General features: G+C 37.5%; 1 long non-coding RNA gene across 1 annotated transcript; it reads left to right on the top strand.

Moving 5' to 3' along the window:
* Positions 1 to 368: 368 nt before the first annotated feature.
* Positions 369 to 10,092, top strand: LOC126061679 (uncharacterized). The gene is made up of 3 exons (XR_007513868.1): positions 369 to 494; positions 5,070 to 5,177; positions 10,052 to 10,092. It is a non-coding gene; the product is annotated as an uncharacterized LOC126061679 (long non-coding RNA).
* Positions 10,093 to 17,134: the final 7,042 nt, after the last annotated feature.

The following is a 17,134-nucleotide window of genomic DNA, read 5'->3' as shown; positions in this document are numbered from 1 at the left end:
CTGCTCAGAGACAGGTGGGTGGGAATTGTGTGGCTTCTGTGGTATAGGGGCCCATGTGGTTTGAATCAGGATGCCAGCCAGCTGCTGGCAGAAGAAACAGAGGATTCAACTCCTAGGGAAGTTGGGGTTGTTTTAGAACCTTGTTGTGATTGTTGGAGTTCAGGGACAAGATCCAATCCTAGTCAGGAAACGGGAGACTAAATCAGGACTTCAGATAGCTTTCCAATCCCACGAAGGGACCAGAGGGTTGGGATTGGGAAAGCAGGCACAAAAGGTGGAGCTCACACCTGTTACAGGCTTGAGAGTTAGTCCAGACACTAACCACAGCTGTGCACTCATTTGTTCACTTGGCTCAGGCGTGGAGAAGGCAATGTGAGAAGCAATAGAGCCGATAAGCAGTGACGTCCACAGTTAAATCATAAGAAATGTTTTGAATGGTGCTGACAATTCAGAAGACCCTGGAAGCGCAAATAAAGAAGATGATTTCCTGGAGGGTAAGAAGTTCAGGGCTGATTAGTTCAGCCTTTATTAATTTATTCTTCAAAAAGTTGGCAGTATTCTATTGCCCTGAAGGATAGACAGCTCAACATCACTCACTTCAATTTCATGCGAAAAATGCAAATGAGCAAAAAGTGAGCTAATCATTTACTTTATATAGAAAGCAAGTATCTGAATATGTCTCTGCGCCCACACCCCTTACTCCCTATATCACATATCGGGAGAGCTGTGGTGTATAACACTGACATTAGAATAATTGCGGGTAACTGACAATGTGAAATTTGGTTGCGCTGTAATTAAGAAGGCAGGGAGACAAATGTTTCCTACTTAATGTGTTCTGTTAAGAGTTGACACTAACATTTAAAATACATTTGAATATTTAGTTTACAAATTTTAATCTTCAAAATTATCTCATTTTATTGGGCTTCATAGATATTGTGTTTTTTATAAATTGAAGGTTTGTGTCACTCTGCATCCAGCAAGTCTATTAGCATCATTTTTCCAACAGCATGGGCTCACTTCCTGTCTCTGTGTCACATTTTGGTAATTCTTGCAATATTTTAAACTTTTTCATTATTATTATATCTGTTACGGTGATCTGTGATCATTGATCTTTGATGTTACTATTGTAATTGTTTTGGGGCACTACTAACCAAGGCCATAGAAGAAGGAGAACTTAATTGATAAATATTGTGTGTGTTCTGATTGCTCCACCGACTGGCTGTTCCCCCATCTCTCTCCTTTGCTTCAGGCCTCCATATTCCCTAGACACGGCAATATTGAAATTAGGCCAGTTAATAGCCCTACAATGGCCTCTAAGTGTTCAAGTGAAAAGAAGGGTCGAATGTCTCTCACTTTAACTCAAAAGCTAGAAATGCTTAAGCTTAGTGGGAAGGCATGTTGAAAGCTGAGAAAGGCTGAAATGTAGGCCTCTTGCACCAACAGTTAGCCAAGTTGTGAATGCAAAGGAAAAGTTCTTGAAGGAAATGAAGTGCTACTCCAGTGAATACATGAATGATAAGAAAGCACGACAGCCTTATTGCTGACGTGGAGAAAGTTTTAGTGGTCTGGGTAGAAGATCAAACCAGCCACATTGCCTTAAGCCAAAGCCTAACCCAGAGCAAGGCCCTAACTCTCTTCAATTCTTTGAAGGCTGAGAGAGGCGAGGAAGCTGCAAAAGAAAAGTTCATGAGGTTTAAGGAAAGAAGGTGTCTCCATAACATAAAAATGCAAGGTAAAGTAGCAAATGCTGATGTAGAAGCTGCGGCAAGTGATCCAGAAGATCCGACTAAGATAATTGGTGAAGGCGGCTACACTAAATAACAGATTTTCAGTGCAGACGAAATAGCCTTCTATCGGAAGAAGCTGCCATCTAGGACTTTCATAGCTAGAGAGGAGGAGAAGTCAATGCCTCGCTGACAGAGACAGGCTGAATCTCACATTAGCAGCTAATGCAGCTGTTGACGTCAAGCTGAAGCCAGTGCTCTTTTATCATTCCGAAAATCCTAGGGCCTTTAAGGATTATGCTGAATCCACTCTGCCTGTGCTCTATAAATGGAACAACAAAGCCTGCATGACAGCACATCTGTTTACAACATGGTTTACTGAATATTTTAAGCCCACTGTTGAAAACTACTGCTCAGAAAACAAGATTCCTTTAAAATTATTACTGCTCATTGACGATGCACCTGGTCATCCAAGAGCTCTGATGGCGATGCACAGGGAGATTAATGTTGTTTTCATTCCTGGTGACACAACATCCATTCTGCGGCCCATGGATCAAGGAGTAATTTTGATTTTCAAGTCTTATTATTTAAGAAATACATTTTGTAAGGCTATCACTGCCATAGATAGTGTTTCCTCTGATGGACCTGGGCAAAGTAAATTGAAAATCTTTTGGAAAGGATTCACCATCCTAGAGGCCGTTAAGAACGGTTGTAATTCATGGGAGGAGGTCAAAATATCAACATTAACAGGAGTTTGGAAGAAGTTGATTCCAACCCTCATGGATGACTTTGAGGGGTTTAAGACTTCAAAGGAGGAAGTAACTACAGATGTAGTAGAGATAGCAAAAGAACTAGAATTAGAAATGGAGCCTAAAGATGTTACTGAATTGCTGTAATCTCATGATGAAAGTTTTACAGGTAAGGAGTTGCTTTTCATGAATGAGCAAAGTGTTTTCTTGAGATAGAATGTACCACTGGAGAACATTGTTGAAATGACATCAAAGAATTTACAATATGAAACATAGTTGATAAAGCAGTGGCAGGTTTTGAAAGAATTGGCTTCAATTTTGAAAGAAGCTCTACTGTAGGTAAAATGCTATCGAACAGCATTGCAGGCTACAGAGAAGTCTATAGTGAAAGAAAAAATCAATCGATGGGGTTAACTTCATCGTTGTCTTATTTTAAGGAATTGCTACAGCCACCCCAGCCTTCAGCAACCACCACCCTGATCAGTCAGCAGCCATCAACATGGAGGAAAGACCCCTGACCACCAAAAAGATCATGTCTCGCTGAAGGCTCAGATGATAATTAGCATTTTTTTTAGCAATGAAGTATTTTTAATTAAGATGTGCATGCTTCTTTTTTTTAGTGTGCTCTTGCACACTTAATAGGCTACAGTATAGTGTAAATATAACTTTTATATGCACTCGGAAACCGAAAAATTTGTGTGACTCACTTTATCATGGTATTTATTTTCTTGCGGTGGCCTGGAACTGAACCTACAATATCTTTCAGGTATGCGCATATATTATACGTTATTGGATTGCATTCACCTTTTCTAACTGTGAAATTCTATGCGGTAACTCGATTACAACAGCTTTTTCATAATAAAAAAAGCCAATGTACTTTTGCTTAATGACTAATCATCAATTTATTTGGAAATAAATTGTGTGTTAGGTTAGGCTAGGATATGCTTTGTAACAAATTAGGCCCTGAAACAACAATATGTAATACAGAAATGGTTATTTCTTCTTCATGTGAACTTAGCAGCAGATCTTAAGTGGTTTCAAGAGAAGAGAGTGGTGGCGGACGTTTAACTTTTCCTGACTGGAAGGTATACTCATCCGTTCGGTTCACATCCCCACTGGGCAGATGAGTCACACAGCTTCAGCCTGATAGCCAGGCAACCTGGGAATGTGGTCTTTTCTTCTCAGAAGGAGTAAAATGAGTTGCAATTTCATGAACTCATAGCATTGGTTCTGCCTATGCTCTGTCTCCACCCCTGAGCATGACATCAGACCACTGAAGTGCTGCCGTATTATCTTTTATTCTTATGGTCATAGACAAAAAAAGAAAGGGGGGGGAAAAAAAAAGAGGAAGAACAACACAAAGCTTGTTTTGTCTTGATGGTAGTATTCTCTTTATTTAGAAATTTCCAGAAAACTGGAATGTAGTAGAACATCAGAGTCTTCCTCTTGTTCTGGAAGTTCCACGACAGCTTCACTGTGTCTGCCATGTTCACTTCACCTCTAGCGTCTGTTGCCTCCTACGGGCGTAAATATTGGTAGTGTGAGTGTTGGAACGTGCCTGTAGTGATAACGGACGATTAGTGGGGGAAGTTGCTAATATTTTAGCACCCGCTTGAAGGGACACTAAATGAAGTTGAAATGTTTAGAAAAACATCTCTGAAATTCTGAAACATAGCCAACAGTGGGAGCTTTGTTTTTAACTACCTTCTCTTTATCTTATTTTACCTATATTAAAAAAAAAAAAAGTTGGGGACAGGCTTTGTCCAAAATGGTTTAAGCTGTTTCTCACCAAAGGCCCGACCTTTTGGCTGAGATAGAATTTATAAATGTGGACAAACTGAGAGGATGATGCCCAGAGCCCTTCAGGAGAGGAGACAGCAGAAGCAGCTCTAGCCTTTGTAGATCCCTGACTCAAGCTGCCCTTTGCTGCTTGCCAGGGAGCTTGGGGAGGCAAAGATGACATTTCACGAATGTAACATGACCTAGACCTGTGGTTCTTAGCCTTTCCGAGTATAAGAATCTCTTTTAAATGTCATAATTTTCAGAGTCCCAAGAGATAGTTATATATTTTTTTAATGAATTGCTTGAGAAACTACAAAATGATAAAAGTTCCATTGAACTCAATAGTAGTTTTAAATGCATTTGTGCTTTAACAATGACAACTACATGTATTTGAAAAACACTCACTTAAATGTAAGACAGATTTATTCTGTCAATTACCAGGACTTCGAGCACTGTAGATATAAGATTGTTTTTTGCAGTGGCCTTGAGGATCACTGGTTAGGAACCACTGAATTTGGTTGGCTAAAGCTTAGTTCTCTACAGTGCCAAATGCCATGCTGGGTTTAAAGAGAACGTTACACTATATAATCGACAAGTACAGGTACTTTAATTATTTTAGAGGGAATATCTGATTATGAATATTCTACATTTCATTAGGAAGTAGGGTGTCAGAGTGTATACTGTACACGTGTGTATATGTGAATATTCATTCACTGTTCTGGGCATTGAAGAAAGTATTGGGTAATAATAATAATAAAATCTAACATTTGTATAGTAAATAGCATCAATAAAATATAACTTTGTTTATTGCCAGCTGAAAAATTGGTGGTTCAAACCCACCTAGAGGTGCCTCAGAAGACAGGCCTGCACACATGGGGTCACCACAAGCTGGAATCAACTGAATGGCAACAAACAACAACAGGTATGTATTTTAGGGTGTACTGATCTTATTACTAACTCTATTTTACACTCAAAGACATTGAGATATAGAAAGGTTAAGAAATATGCCTGGGACTATCATTCTATGTATGTGGCAGAGTCAGTGTTCCCATTATGCAGATTAGCCTCAAACCTGTGCTCTTAATCATTATGCTATATTGCCTCTTAAAATAGTTACCAACCCCGTCTCATGGGCCTTACATTACATTGGGTGAAAAGGACAACAAGAGTCAAATTGAAGCCACATTACAAGTTCAGGCATAGCAATATTCTGTGATAAAGAGTAAGTACTGGACTCCTATTTTATACAGGAGTGTCTGGGAAAGCCTTCTTGAGGAAATGACATGGGAGTGTTTGAATAAGGGTATGTCCAAACTTGGCCCTTCCCAAGTACCCCTCACCACTAGAGCTTCTCTTTACTCTTCAGGGGACCAACCACAGATACAGTGCCCATAAAGTCATAGTTTATAGCATCTATAGAATAAGTATATTCCTAGTTCACTCATATTTCCTCCCACCTAATTTCATTACTTACTTGTCACTTACTGAAGTTTGGCTAAAGCTTAGTTCTCTGCAGTGCCAAATGTCATGCTGGGCTTAAAGATAGCAGTTAATGTCACACTATATAGTTGATGTGTACAGGCACCTTAATTATTTTAAAGGGAATACCTGAATTTTGTATACTGAAGTTTATGCACATAGATAATCTCTGGGCTGACCAACACTGCCACAGAGGTCCTATGTTAAAACCTACTATGAATTCTTTTTTAGTTTGCCATTTTATTGCAAAGTCCTATTGTACTGAATCATTCGCCATTTTATTGTTTCCAGGCACCATGTCTCACAAAAATTCTCAGCGTAAGCTATTCCAAGAAGTTGAATCAAAAGAAAACACTGTCTACTGAGTTTAAGCCAGTAGCACACCAGGCCGATCCACTCTCACAGCCATGCTGCCAAACTCCTTCTGTTTTGAAATGCTTCCATCTTATTCCAAAAACTGAAAATTTAAACAGTAAGATCATGAGTGCAAGAAAGCATTTCAGACTCGGCTCCACCTCATGTGCTCTGTTCCTCCTGATTCTTCATGTCCTTATTGCTTTGACCCAGGAGACTGTCTTCCCCCACTCCTTGGACACACTGGCAGCTCGATAGCCAAGATGGATCCATAGCTGCGTGCCGCTTGCTCCTATTCGCTCTGAAACACATAGGGCACACAGAACACACCTCTAACCTGTGGAGGAGAACGTGAAGCGTCTGTTCTCGTTAACTGTGCTCATTACTCTTCTCCCCTCCACACACATCTCTGTGTCTGTGCTTTGTATTTGAAGAGTCAAATCTCTTTTCTCTTTGAACAGCCTGTTCCCAGTTCATCTGCAGATTCATCTTTCTGGCTCCTCCTAAATTTCTTGTGTCATTCTACATTCCTGTGGGGAGACCTAGTAGGATTAAGCCATCAGCTTGTTTTGGGCATAACTTCAGACAATTCTCTGGAACATGTGGACACTGGCTTAATGCATTTACCTGAGTTCTGAGAGGGAGGAATAGAGTTGATGCCATCTGAGTCCCTTCATGAGCTTTTCTCCTGATAGCTTAATAATCAATTTCTAATATTAACCCATCCCTTCCTTTCCTTATTTCTTTTTTTTTCCTTCAGGAAATATGTATTACATGTCTATTCTATGACCAGCCCCTTGCAAAGTGTTGTGGAGATAGTTTTGACAAATTAATAACTCTGTCCTCAAAAAGCGTGTGATTTGAGTAATTAATTTTTGAGATGGAGAATTAAGGTAAAACATTGTGTGTGTGTGAATATGCGGCATTTACATATAGTCCCATATAACAATACTATTTTATCATATGCAGATGGTGTGCCAGCTTTATTCCAAGCCTGTAGTAATCTATTTATTGTTTACAGTAATCCAATGGCTCAAGTGCTTTATTATATCAAAATTTTAGATGAGAAAACTGCAGCTCAGGGATTTTGAAGTTTGTCCAGGTTCGCATAGCTAGTAAACAGAGGAGCTGGATTCCAACCCAGCAGCTCACTCGAGGCCCCCGCTCCTACCCAGTAGGCTGTACACATTAAATGTGCCCAATGCAGTCATTAGTTTCTTAATACCCTTCTTTCCTCCTGCTTCCTGATTAATCTTCTAAAACAAAGCTTGCAGCTTGTCATTTTCCGGTTTCAATCCTTTTGGTGGCTGTACGTCCTTACAAATTCTCGTGCGACATTTAACACTCTCTAAACTAGATAAGGAGTCCCTGGGTAGTATAAACGATTAACATGCTTGGCTGGTAACTGAACAGCTGGAGACTCGAGTCCATTCAGAGGTGACTTGGAAGAAAGGCCTGGCAATCTACTTCTGAAAAATCAGCCATTGAAAATCTTATGGAGCGCTGTTCCACTCTGACACCCATGGGGTTGCCATGAGTCAAAGCTGACTGGGTGGTAACTAGGTTAACTGGGTAAAACTAGATACTGTCATAAACAGCACTGAAGCTGTCTGCTTCAATCACACTGATTAAACTCTATCGTGTACATACTCGTTCCCGTTTTGTACAGTTTCCCAAAAGGTCTCACTTCTACATGGAATGCCTCCTTGACTCTCCTTCAGCACAACACCTATACTGCCTCAAAGGCCAAGTTTCAGTCCAAATTTTCCATTTCCTATTACATTCTCATAATAAGTATAGTTTGAAAAACATATTCTGGTGTGTCCTAATACACTGACTTGAATTATTTTCTAGTTACTTTTATATGTCTTTTTTTCAACCAATCGGATATGATTCTTTTGTGGGAGATACCACATGTTTTACTCTTTAAATCTCCATAGTGCCTAAAATATATTTGATGCTGGCTAAAAGCTTCTTGACACACACGCTAACCCTTTTTTGGAGAAGAAGAAATGATAACTTGATTTCAAGCACTTCTATAGTTTTTCAAGCAGGTTTCTGGGGCGAGTTAAACATGCAGGTTAATGCCGTGTCTTTATGGACCGGATAGTTTGCAGCACACATCCATACTATATTATATAAATTATTTCCCAGAATTTAAGACTTGACGCCCTTTGATTACAGAGCAGAATAAATGAAAACTCTCCTCTGACTTACTGGTATATACAACTTGGGTGCTCATTATACGCATATATCATTTGGTCTTGTCACCCTTGGAACCAACAGAAGAGAGATCAGGAGACAAGCGAGGAAAAGTTGCATAGGATGTTGTCCCAGCTTCCTTGCTGTTTTGTCCCCTTGACTCTGTGGAAGCTATTGTTGGGGAAGATGGTAGGATTCGTTCTTATCACTGATCAGAATTCAATGGGGGTAAATAAGCATCTAACATCATGGTGCTTTTGGCATTCTCACTTTTCTTTATTACATAAACAATTTGTTTCAAATTCTATCTCCTCTTGACAATTCTTGAATAATAACTTAAAAACATTTACGAAGGAATTGCATGGGAAGTACACATAAAAAGGCCCTGATAAATATAGCGTAAGGTCTGTCACTGAGTCAGGAAAATCTGTCTTATTTTCTGATGTAATGCAGAAAAAATTAGTCACCAAATGCAACAATGTAACAAAAAATTGAATTATAGGGAATTTAACAATAGTTTTAGTGGTAGTCCCTAAGCATTCATATCAAATCCTGTTGTTCATATATTCTTTGAAAATACGTTGGCAAATAGCAATCATTGTGTTTCATGGAAGTTGTACATTGACTGGATATTTTAATTTGCAATATTTCATTCATGTGAGCTACAGTGAAGTTGGCATTTCTATTATAGACCATGTTTTAGAGCATTAAAGGGACCATAATAATTGGCCACCAGACAAAATCTACAATGCCAAGCCTAACCTTCGAGCAATTTTTAAGCAATTACTATTATGAACTCAAGTCACTTTGGAGTATTTATTTTACAAAGTACTGTATACTGTAATGGATCAGGGAAATAGGGCATCATTTTCAATATATTCTTAGAAGATTTCTAGCTTTGGGGCTTGAAAACACATTTCCTCTTAAATGTAGAGGATTCATAACTCACTATCAAAATAAAAGCCACCACAACCTACAAGTTCTATTACATAAATATCTTATACACATTCTAAGCATATATACTTATGGATAATTACTCTATTTGAATATAACTTTAGTGAATTTATGTAAAAGGTTTGGGATTTATGTCGTGTAGGAGATTAAAATGGATTTTTATGAAAGTGCTAATCAATGGCTTGTTGGGCAATATGAGTACTGGAAAGTGTGCCAAATATGTAAGAAAATATGTCTGAAATATCCTATTGTGTATACCATAGGGACTTACTATTCTGCAAGAAAAGTAATAAACCTCATTGAATATTTTATAGCACTATATATTTCGCAAATTATTTTACAATCATTGCATTAATTTTTTCTTCAAGCACACGGGCTAGAAATTGTGCTATCTGATTTAAAGTGGAAGGCTGAGGAATCGAAAGTTTTATGCATAGATTGAGTCACAAGTGCTCAGATGTAGATAGTTCCACACAATTAAACCTCTCCTTGCTCATTTTCTGTTATTATACTAACAGCAGTTCAATACTATCATCTCTTCTTTGACAGTATTTGATCTCTCCGAACCTCCATGTACCTGAAACTATAAAGACTGATGGGCCATTAGAGAGCTGAATGGATCCCAGAGAACAGAGAGTATTGGGGTAGATTGAGGAGTTGGGTTTCCTCAAAGAGGTGGTTGAGTATGAGCTGAGTTTTATATTAGTCCATGGCAAGAGTAAGTTACCAAATCAATCTAGAGCCAAGGTTACCTGAGTTTCTGGGTCTCCTACTTACACTGCCACTCTCTTTGCTTTCTTACCACAGGGAGACCCATTTCATCAGTGTGATGCATATAACGACGTGAGTGGATTATGGGGGTATGCCTCTTCAGAGGGGATCATTACCTGTGACTGAGAATCAAGTTGAAGTAGTGTTTGTCAATTCAATAGGTGTCATGAAAAATTAAAAGAGCAATGTCGTTAAAACCCAGATAATCCAGAAAAATATGGTAGAAATGAACTACATTCGAACAAAGATATCTAATGAGAAAATTTCATTTGTTGGATTAAAAAAAATATAGAAGTTAACTAACTTTTTATATAACAAAGCTTCCCAATGTGACTCCACTTCTGGAGAACTAAGATGAAAAGTGGAAAAAATTGAAATGTCTATCCTTTGAGGAATGTATGAACAAAATGTGGCATCTTCATAAAATGTAGTATTCAGCAATAAAAATCATAAAGTACCGCTACTTGCTGCAGTGTAGAAGAACCTCAAAAACATTATGCTAAACTAAGGAAACTGATCACAAAAGATCACATTTGCAGGATTCCAATGAAATAAATATCATTTGGAGGAAAGTCTATAGAAATAGTAAGTGGATTAGTGGTTGTCTAGATCTTGGGGGATGGGGGTAATGGCTGCTAACGGGTACAAGATTACTTGGGGGATGACAAAAATTTTCTAAAATTATATTATGACAATAGTTGCACAATTCTGTAAATATACTACAAACTATTGAATTGCATGCTTAAGTGGGTCAATTTTATGTTACGTAAATCCTATCTTAATAAGTTCTTTAAAAAACACAGTAAAAAATAAAATCCACTGTTGTCAAGTCAGTTCCAACTCATAGCAACCCCGTAGTGTTTCCAAGGCTGCAAATCTCTGTGGAAGCAGACTGCCACATCTTTCTCCCTCAAAGCCACTGGTGGTTTTGAACTACCGACCTTTCGGTTAGCAGTCGATTGCTTTAAAAAAACATAACAGTAAAAAAAAAAAAAAGAAACAAGCAAATATAACTTACTACACTAATAAAGAAAACGAGAAAATATTCGTGATCATCTCAATGGACACCAAAAATGCATTTTATAAAATATATTTATTTTAACATATATCTTTAAAACACTCATCCTAATTTATGGTGAATTTTGAAAGCTTTTTCTTTCAGATTGATAAGGGCACACAGGTGTCTATAATCAATATTGGAGGCCCTGTCAGAGAAGTAAGGAAAAAATATAAAAAATGAATGATATAAGTATTGGAAAAGAAGAAATAAAACTCACTATTTGCAGATGAGATTATTGTTAATGTAGAAAATCCATGAGAAACTACAGATAAATCATTAGAATTCATAAATGAATATGACAATGTTGCTCTATATGAGTTTAGTAGAAAACCATCATTGTAGCTATATATATAAGAGGAGCATATATGTAGGAAACAAAAAAACCAAACAAAAACTGTTGCCATCGAGTCGATTTCGACTCATAGTGACCCTACAGGATGGAGCAGAACTGCCCCATAGGGTTTCTAAGGAGCAGCTGGTGGATTCAAACTGCCGGCCTTTTAGTTAGCAGCTGGAGCTCTTAACCGCTGTGCCACCAGGGATCCATGTAGGAAACAAGACAGTAAAACAATTACCATTTAAATTAGTATATAAAAATATCAAATACCTAGGAATATACCAAAAAATGGGCAAGATTATTACTAGAAAACTAAAGAGCTCTACAATGAAATTTTTTTTGGAGAAATTAAATAAGAGATAAATAAGTATAGGAATATATCATCTTTATATATACTTAGTATATAAAGTTCATTCTGCACTAATTTTTTTTTCTGGATTTAATGCAATCCCAACAAAAATCCCAAAAGATTTTTTTTTGGAATTGATAAGTTGATTACACGAGTTACCAAGAACTCTTGAAGAAGAAAACAAGTGGCAAGACTTGTTCTACTAGTTATTAAGATATAAACCTCTAATAATAGGAATGTGGTGAACTGGCACAAGGATAGACAAATTGACATATAGAAGAGAGTTGAGAGCCCCAAAATACCACTATGTGTAGAGGGGCACTTGATAAAGGGGCACTGCACACAGCAATGGCAAAAGGAGCATCATTTCAATAGAAGGTGCTAATTCAATTGGAGTTCACTTGTATAAAAAGTATGAAATGACCCCTACCATACACTATTCACAAATTGAGAGACAAAACTTGTAGAAGTTAATATAGGAGAATAATTCTTATCCTAAAAAAAAAAAAAATTTTTTTTTTTGGGGGGGTAGGGAAAGATTTCTTACATAGGACTTGTTGCATGTGCCCAAGTACACACACACATACACACATCGACCAAGATGCAAAGATTAATAAATTGAACTATATTAAAATTGGAAGCATCTGTTCATCAAAAGAGATCTTTAAGAGAGTAGAAGAATAAGCAACAGTGTAAAAGAAAATGTTTTAAATAAATAAACCTCCCCAAAATTCATAGCTATAATAAAAAATACCCACAAACAAATAAGAAAAAGGCAGACAACCCGAAAGAAAAATAGCAAGAGATTTCAACAGGTACTTCCAAAAAGAGACTATTCAAATGACTATTACGCATATTAAAAGAACTCAGTCTCATTGCAGCTTTGGAAACAGCAAGTTAGATACAACAACACGCTTATCAGAATGGCCAGGAAAAAAAAAAAAAAAAACATTATTAGGGTTTGCTCAGGGTGTGAAGAAATAGGAGTTCTCCTACACTACCAGTAGAAGTATATATTGGTAGAACCACTTTGATAAAATACTTGGCAGTATCTATTAAAGTTAGTCTTATGCATGCCTATGACCCAGCAATTTCCTTCCTAGTTATATCAGCAAATTGTGCATTATGTATGAAGAGGTGTGTATGTGAATATTCATAGCATCATTAATCACAGTAGCCCCAAACTGGAAAAAAAGTAATTGTTCATCAAGCAATAAACAAATATATGTGTTATAGTCATAAAATGAAAAGCTATACATGAATGGAAATGAAGGAACTATCATCACACCCAACAACATGGATGAATCTCACAATCACAATTTTGGGTGAAAACAGATAGAAAACATGTGTGTACTGTGCAGTTTCATTGATACAAAGTTTCAAAAAATAGTCAAAACTAGGCTATAGTGTTAGATGACAGAATAGGGGCGTCTTTTGTGGAGAAGGAGGAGGAAGTGCTTGAGAGATGGCATAGTGGAGGCTTCCATGGGGCTAGCATGTTGTCTTTGTTGACCTAGTGATGGTTCTACAGGATTTTCTTTGTAACAGTTCATTGAGCTGTAAATTAATATTTTTTGTACTTTTCATGATGCAAAGGAGCCCTGGCTGTGCAACGGTTAAGTACTCGGCTACTAACCAAAGGATCGCAGGTTTGAACCTCTTAGCTGCACTATAGGAGAAAGATGTGGCAGTCTGCTTCCACAAATATTACAGCTTTGAAAACTCTCTAGAGCAGTTCTACTCTGTCCTGTAGGGCAGCTATGAGTTGGAATTGACTAGATGGCAATGGGTTCATTATGCATATTGCGTCACAATAAAAGAAGTTAAAAAATGAAAAAGATATACTGATCACAATCATGGATCTTTAAGTTAGTGTGTAGTGAATTTACATGTCAACTGTACAAAAGACCTCCAACTAAATTCAGAACTAAGTTGCCATAACCAAAATCACACAGTGAAATTTCCTGTGTGTAGGTCCATATATATATATATATACTTTTTTTTCTTATTTTCTGGATTGTTAATATTTTGGATTTTTTTTTTTTGAGGAAGGTTAATGTGCTTTTTCTTTCTTTTTTTTTTTAATTGTGCTTTAAGTGAAAGTTTACAAATCAAGTCTCTCGTACAAAAACTTATACATGCCTTGCTATGGTCTCCTAGCTGCTTTCACCCTAATGAGACAGCATACTCCTTCTCTCTACCCTGTATTCCTCCTGTCCATTCAACCAGCTCCTGTCCCCCTCTGTCTTCTCATCTCACCTCCAGACAGGAGCTGCCCACACAACCTCATGTGTCTACTTTAGCCAAGAAGCTTACTCCTCACTAGTATCATTTTCTGTCTTATAGCCCAGTCCAATCCCTGTCTGAACTTGCCTTTGGGAATAGTTCCAGTCTTGGTCTAACAGAGAGTCGGGACCATGACCTCTGGGATCTCTCCATTCTCAGTCAGACCATTAAGTCTAATCTTTTTACGAGAATTTGAGGTCTGCATCTCACTGTTCTTCTGCTCCATCAGGGATTCTCTGTTGTGTTCCCTGTCAGGGCAGTGATCAGTAGTAGCTGGGCACCATTTAGTTCTTCCAGTCTCAGGCTGATACTAGTCTCTGGTTTATATGGCCGTTTCTGTCTCTTGGGCTCATATTCATCTTTTGTCTTTGGTGTTTTTCATTCTCCTTTGCTGGTCCATGGATATTTTTAATTTTAATGTTACCTACCATTCCATATGTCTTAATGACACGTCTACTTCACTCTTTCCATTGGTCTAAGATTTAAAAAGGTCTTATCAGAATGGTTGCATCATGCCAACAGGTTGAAGAGACTGCTACTGAGAAAGTATCTGCATGCAACTGTGTAGGCTTTTCCAAGACAAGAAAACTATCACCAGTAATTATCAGTGCATCTCGATTGCATGTTTGATCAATTTCAGACTGCAGCAGCTGATAAAAATCTTCTATTTCTTCATCTTTGGCCTTAGTGGGTGGTGTGTAAATTTGAATAACAGTAGTATTAACTGGTCTTCCTTGTAGGCATATGGCTATTACCCTATCACTGACAGCGTTGTACTTCAGGATACATCTTCAAACGTTATTTTTGATGACGAATGCGACACCATTCCTCTTTGAGTTGTCATTCCCAGCATAGTAGACTACGTGATTGTCCGATTCAGAATGGCCAATACTAGTCCATTTCAGCTCACTAATGCCTAGGATATTGATGTTTATGTGTTCCATTTCATTTTTTGACTATTTCCAATTTTCCTAGATTCATACTTCATACATTCCTGGTTCTGATTCTTAATGGACGCTTGCAGCTGTTTCTTCTCATTTTGAGTCACGCCACATCAGCAAATGAAGGTCCCGAAAGCTTTACTCCATCCACATCATTAAGGTTGACTCCATTTTGAGGAGGCAGCTCTTCTGCAGTCAAATTTTGGGTGCCTTCCAACCTGGGGGGCTCGTCTTCCAGCACTATATCAGACAATGTTCTGCTGCTATTCATAAGGTTTTCACTGGCTAATGCTTTTGAGAAGTAGACTGCTGGGCCCTTCTTCCTAGTCTGTCTTATCCTGGAAGCTCAGCTGAAACCTGTCCTCCATGGGTGACCCTAGTGGTATCTAGCTTCCAGCGTCACAGCAACACACAAGCCCCCACAGTACGACAAACTGACAGGCAAGTGGGGAAACAAGCCTTAGCAGAATCCAAAACAGTGAAATATTACAAAGCATCTTTTCTGACCATAAGGCCATAAAAGTAGAAATTAATAACAGAAAAAGCAGGGAAAAGAAATCAAACACTTGGAAACTGAACAATACCCTGCTCATAAAAGACTAGGTTATAGAAGACATTAAGGATGGAATAAAAAAATTCATAGAATCCAGTGAGAATGGAAACACTTCCTATCAGAACCTTTGGGACACAGTGAGAGCAGTGCTCAGAGGTCAATTTATATCAATAAATGCACACATACAAAAAGAAAAAAGGGGCAAAATCAAAGCATTATCCCTACGACTTGAATAAATAGAAAGAGAGGAACAAAATAAAACTTTGGGGACTAGAAGAAAGGAAATAATAAAAACTAGAGCAGAACTAAATGAAATAGAAAACAGAATAATGATTGAAAGTATTAACAAGACCAAAAGCTGGTTCTTTGAAAAAATTAACAAATTGATAAACCATCGGCCAAACTGACAAAAGAAAAACAGGAGAGGAAGCAAATAACCTGAATAACAAATGAGATGGGCAATATTACAACAGACCCAACTGAATTTAAAAGAATCATATCAGAGTAATATGCAAAACTGTACTCTAACAAATTTGAAAACCTAGAAGAAATGGATGAATTCCTAGAAACACACTACCTACCTAAACTAACACAAACAGATGAAGAACAAGTAAATAAAAACTACAAACAGAGGCAGAACAAGTAAATAGAACTATAAAAAAAGAAAAGAGATTGAAAAGGTAATCAAAACATTCCCAACAAACAAAAGCCCTGGCCGGACGGCTTCACTGCAGACTTCTACCAAACTTTAGGAGAAAAATTAACACTACTACTATTAAAGGAATTTCAGAGCATAGAAAAGGATGGAATACACACAAACTCATTCTATGAAGCCAGCATATCCCTGATACCAAAACCAGGTAAAGACACCACAAAAAAGAGAAAATTACAAACCTATGTCCCTCATGAGCACAGATGCAAAAATCCTCAACAAAATTCTAGAGAAAAGAATTCAACAACACATCAAAAAAAAAAAATTCACCATGACCAAGTTGAATTCATAGCAGGTATGCAGGGATGGGTTAACATTATAAAAACAATTAATGTAATCCATAAAAAAAATTTTTTTTTTATCATATAAATAAAACAAAAGACAAGAACCACATGATTTTTATCAATCGATGTAGAAAAGACATTTGACAAAGTTCAACACCCATTCATGGTAAAAACTTTCAGCAAAATGGGAATAGAAGGAAAATTCCTCAATATAATAAAGGGCATTTATTTTATTTTATTTTATTTTTTTTATACAAAGCCAATAGCCAACATCATCCTAAATGGAGACAGCCTGAAAGCATTCCCCTTGAAATTGGGAACCAGACAAGGATGCCTTTTACCACCACTCTTATTCAACATTGTGCTGGAGGTCCTAGCCAGAGCAATTAGGCTAGATAAAGAAATAAAGGGCATCTCTATTTGCAGATGACATGATCTTTTACACAGAAAACCATAAAGGATCCTCAAGAAAACTACTGAAACTAATAGAAGAGTTCAGCAGAGTATCAGGATACAAGATAAACGTACAAAAACCAGTTAGATTCCTCTACACCAACAAAAAGAGCATCAAAGAGGAAATTTCCAAGTCAATATCAT

The sequence above is a fragment of the Elephas maximus genome, chromosome 18, assembly GCF_024166365.1.
Source record: "Elephas maximus indicus isolate mEleMax1 chromosome 18, mEleMax1 primary haplotype, whole genome shotgun sequence".
NCBI lineage: Eukaryota > Metazoa > Chordata > Mammalia > Proboscidea > Elephantidae > Elephas > Elephas maximus.
The sequence above is the reverse complement of the archived record's forward strand: the minus strand, read 5'-3'. Positions and strand labels throughout refer to the sequence as shown.